We start from the raw sequence: 5,722 nt of genomic DNA, 5'->3' as shown, positions 1-5,722 counted from the left end.
TTTACTTTTACAGGTCATATTCTAACAGAATAACTGAGCAGAATTAATAAATATATATAAAGTACAGGGTGTTCGGGATAAATTTGACATATTTATAATTAATTATATTTTTCCGTAAGTTACATGTATTAACACACACTTCTCTTCATTTAAAAGTTTGGACCCTTCTTCATTCATATACAAGATGTCAGAAAGGATGGATAGCTGGAACCCACCTGAATCATGGAAGAGAATAACTTGTATCATGATGATTCGTGCCCGCCATCAAAATAAGGATATTACGACTGCTGCCCAATGCTCCCTGAATACAGTAAAAACAATCAGGCATGAACTAGAGACTTGCAATGGTGACTACGAGGATGTAGCAAGAAGAGATCCCTAGCAGACGATCTGATTGCGTTCGTACAGCAGAATTCCTCGCAAATCTGCAGGAACAGGTGTTGAAGAACCCTGGCATTGGAATTCGGGCTTTGTTCGTGGAGTTGCTAACTGTAGTCAAGCCCTGGATAACAAGGGTAGCCAATGGTAGGCCGTATGTATGGCAGCAGGATTCGGCCCCTTGCCACACCTCTGGGAAAAGTCAAAAATGGTTGTCTGAAAATTTCTACGACTTCACCAGTCCAAATGTTTGGCCTCCAAACTCCCCAGACCTTAACCCCATGGATTATTTTGTATGGGGCGCAGGTGAAAAAGACACCAATCGCACTTCCAGTAATACAAAAGCCCAGTTAATGGATAAAATTAAAACAGTTTTTGCGGCCCTTCCCAGGGAGACTGTAGCATCAGCTTGTTCGAGGTTCCGAAGCAGAATTGAAGCTGTGATCGATGCTAATGGTGGTTATTTTGAGTAAATCTTGTTGATAGTATTGTAATTAACTCTGCCTGTAATGTTTTTTTGTCAATTCATTAAATTTAATAGATACAAAGAAGATTTTCTTTTTCCTTACGAAACTGTCAAATTTATCCCGAACACCCTGTATATGAGAATTTATTTTCCAACACTGTATATTTCTCATTAAGCCTTATCCGGTCGCCTTTTGTTGTACGTAGGTGAGAAATCGTGTGTTTTGTTTCGAACTTTTGTTTTCCGCTGGGAAATTACCAATATAACTATTAATTTTACCTTCGATTCCTTGTGCTCTTAACCTATTTCTGTAAGTAGACTTTATTTATGAATTATTTTCCCACACTGTTAGTTTTCATTCATTAACTTTGTTTCTAGATAACGAACAAATAAGACTTTTACTTCAATGAATCAAAAAAAAAAAAATTCTCTGGTTACTTTGTGGCATGAAATTTCACAAGGAAAAAAAAAAAAAAATGTTATCTTCTTTCTTAAATTTGTATAACACATCTACGACACCCAATTTGTTCATTTAATTTACACATTTTATTGAACGAAATATTATTTACAAATTGTATTTACTGAATCTAACAATACAGAAAATAAATAAATTGAAAAATACATCAAAGGTTCTTCCATGGTTGTGGAATTACCATCGTATGGTTTTGACAATGTGATTCTCATCTGAAAGTTAATTTTCATTTGGTGGTTGTTTGTTGGGAATTTATTACTGTAGTAGTAAAATTAAGGGTTGCATATTTATATTTTCGAATCCAATACGTATACTTCAGAGAATTATTAAAAGCACAGAATCTTTCGTTATGTTTCCAAAAGCATTTAAAAGTACACATTATGTTTTCACATTTTGGGCATCCAATTTCATTTAAATCAAGAACAGGCCTCCCTATTAACTTCGTTAATGTTTTTGATTTTTCTCTTCCTTTGGCAAGTAATATATGATATTTGCATGTTGATTCTATCATCCAATCTCTTAGTTTGTCCAAAGCTAGTGAACCAATTTCCCACTTCAGCTGATGGTTATATTTTATTAACCAAGAATTCTGTTTTTTAACTCTTTCAGGTAATTCTTTCCAACTACAAGGTGATTTTGTCACTGCATATCTTACACTAAATCCATCAGAAATACAAATTTCTTTAGGAAATAAATTTGAACTGGTATTCAACAAAAATTGTACATCAATTATCCCAATGATAAGTGAAAATTCGTATTTTTCACCCACTGTCGATTTTTCATAATCGTTTTCCTTCATTCTTCTTCTTCGATTACTTCATATGGCACCACAAATAAATAGTTATTTATTATTATTTCACTGATTATTAGCTCTGATCGTATACTTTATGGTAACTTTCGTTTACAAAATTCTAAACAATTAGAACTTTTCACAAAGAAACTTTCAATGAATTTGTGGCTCACCCATTATTTTTGCATTACCAAACACAAATCACAAAACAGCAGCTGTAGTGGATGAACGATTACCTTAAGTCCAAACTCACTCGACTCTCTGGTATTTCCTTATAGTACTGTTTACACTTACCATCCCCTACCCTGACCGTTCCTTCAAAAATGAACCTTTGCGCAGATGACTCAACGACATGTTTTCACATGCTGTTGGATATACTGTTGGTGTGTTTTTATCTTACTTTGTGTAGGGAAAGGTAAAATTTGTATATGTGTTATCTGTAGAGTACTAACATTTTCTCTATGCCAAACTTTAAAGAAGTGTTAACGTCACGTTTTGTTGGTTTTATTAGATGCTTCTCTCTTTCTCTCTCTGTAAAATAACCAAATTCTAACAGTTCGGATTTTCGATTATGTGAACGATTTGTTTTCAGATAACTCAAATAATGTCAATAGATAGCATTAGACAATTTCTAAAATAATCAATACATGGATTTTCGTTTTCAACACTTTTTTTTTTTCTTTTCCTGTCCTGGCATTAATTTCACAGTTGTGATTTTTTTAAAATAATTAAACAGAATTGCATTAAGATATAAAGTTGTGGATTTAAATATCAAGATCTAATCAGAATAACTGAGTAAAAATTCACTGTGGAAAAACACAACAACAAAAACACATCTTTGTTCATTTAAGTTTACAAATGCACATTTTATTTTGCTGAAATACTATTTACAAGTATATTCACTGAGAAAAATTCGAAACATGTAATTACCTAAAATATTTCACAATATTTAGTTTGACTCTTAACATTTTCCAAAGAGTTCAATGAATAAAATTTTTGTTACTCACTGTTTCTTGGTTACATTACATCAAAATAGCTGGTCACGCAAAAGAATTTTTAAATCAGATACCATGGTAACCACACTTCCATACGTTTGATATTGTGTCAGTCTGGAAATGACACCATGCCTCGCTAAACATTCTGTGTATTCTTTTGTCAGCAAATATACACAAACAGTTTTTGTAAAATGTTCGTAAATGTCCCAAAATAAAGAATCTTTATCGAATTGGATAAAATCTTGAAAGTCTAATTTTACCATTGATGAATTTAAATGTTGAGCGATAATTTTTCCCATTAATTGGACAGATGGTAATTCAGTTTCCAAAAATAGTAAATGATTATCAATGTCGTACATTTTTGTTGAAAATCTCTCAGCTTCTTCACAACTAATAGAAAAAACCTTACTTCCATCAGCTCCTGTATCATCAAGTATTAGTTCCCCATCTTGGCATTTCAGAATATAACAATCACCGAGGTCCATTTCGTAGTCAACTCTTCTTTGCAAGTAGCCGAGGATATCAGACCACTTCCTGCGTAATTTTTCCCAAGTGGTCCGGGATAAATACATCACAATGTACGTGTCTTCTAAAATAATAATCGGTTTCCATCCTTTTAGAGCTAGGTGAAGAGTTTTGTCTCGTGCTATTTTCCTGAAGAAAGAAAATTTCAATGACTTTTGTGGCTCACCCATTATTTTACTTTACTTTACTTTCCTGGATACCAATCACCACAACACAATACGATAACTTCACAGGATGAACGAATTGTTGTAACTGCAAAGACACTTGACTCGTTTATTTTTCCTTATAGTACTGTTTACCTGACCCTTAACCCTGACCGTTCCTTCCAAAATGAAACTTTTGCGCAGATGATTCACGGACATGTTTCTACATGGTGTTGGATAAACCATGACGACAATGACGGATGTGTGTCACCCTGGGAAAATTCCAAGATATCTTATCTCAAAAACATCACCCACAATTCCATAGCCAAACAAAACATGACAACAATGTCGTTATGTGTTTGGATATTTCTGGGGAACATGTCTCTCATACTGTGATATCACAGAGGGTGACAGATGTCTTCCCTGCAATGCTCCCCCAACCTAACCCCATCACCCTAGTCTCTCACCATCCCCTCTCCTCCAGAAGATGTCTGCTCAGCTAGTGGATATGAGTGAGCTCATCGTTTGCGGATATCTTTTAGTGATGTCACCTCCAATTGATACTGATAAGTTTTTTGGGAAAAAAAATTTAAAAAACTGGTTTTTTATGATAACTTTTTAGGAAAAAAACGCATTTTTTTGAAAACTTTTTTGGAAAAAAAATAAAAAAACGCGTTTTTTTAGTTTTATGTTTATTTTAAATTAATTAATTAATTAATCTATTTATTTATTTTTATTTAATTAATTAGGGGGTACTTGGTAATAATGAAAATTTAAGAAGGGCTACGCGGATATCTGAAGTTTGAGAAACACTGCCTTAATGGAATAGTTGTTGTTGTTTCGTTTTTACTGAATATCTCAGTGACGTTTCCTGATCAGATTACAGTGCACTCTTTTTACTGTTTTTCTCACTTAACATAATTTACACTAAACTCCTCCACACCACATATGCAATTACTGGGATCAGTTTAAGAAAACTGATAAATCAAAGACAGTATCTGACTTTTTTAAAAAAAAAAAAAAAAAAAAACCAAATGGCGAATCCGAGATTTTTATGGTGATTCAATACAGAAGAGGTTCTTCAAAATATACTACATTAGCACTGTGGATGAACAGAAGTTTAAAAAAAAAAAACCTTATTAACATTAGATTTTAAGACTCGTCGATTGTGTAATTGTACTCTTCTGAAAATAGCTAAGGTGGGGGGTTCCAAAACACAGCAAGTGTAGGAGGAGGAATGAATGAAAAAAATATTATTCCGAGATTTGGATGTTGAACTATGAAGGACTGTTGAATAGTGCTTACACGTTTTAACAGATTCAGAAGAGAGTAGAGAAATTATGAATGCAAATTCTAATGGACACTGACTATGGAAATATTTGCAGAAAGTGCTAGCAACAGAAACTGGGCATCACTGTGAAAAAGAGAGGAATAAATTGGTGAGAGAGAGAGAGAAATCCTTATTTTATGGATGCCAATATGATATTTGTAATATGTTTATATCAAAAGAGATTCCAGCTTAGAATGGAATCTAATCGTCTCCATTAGGGTTGCTGAGTATCGGCTATTTTTTTGTTCCGGGACTACATTTTCACTCATGAAAATTATTTTTTAAATAGATTTATTATTTCCATATTTTTATAAAATGTGCCACAACTGCTAAATGAATGGCACAATTAAGGCAGAATAGCTTTTCAACCGAGATTTCGCGTCCAAATTTCTGCATGCTCGCATCATCCGGCGTTAAAACCACAACATGTTTTATTATTATTATTATTATTATTATTTGTTTGTTTGTTTTGGTTTTCGATACGATTCTGAATTCTTGCATTTCGTAAGCCCACAATATTCTGAATGCCAGTCGACGAACATTTTTCTAGGTATGCGAACTAATGCTAAAATATTTGTGTGTATGTGACAGTAGAACCTCCCCACAATGAATCTTTTTGACTT

The sequence above is a fragment of the Typopeltis vanoorti genome, chromosome 2 (genome assembly GCF_054136105.1).
Source record: "Typopeltis vanoorti isolate ZY-2024b chromosome 2, IOZ_Tvanoo_1.0, whole genome shotgun sequence".
NCBI lineage: Eukaryota > Metazoa > Arthropoda > Arachnida > Uropygi > Thelyphonidae > Typopeltis > Typopeltis vanoorti.
Note: the sequence above shows the minus strand (reverse complement) of the source record.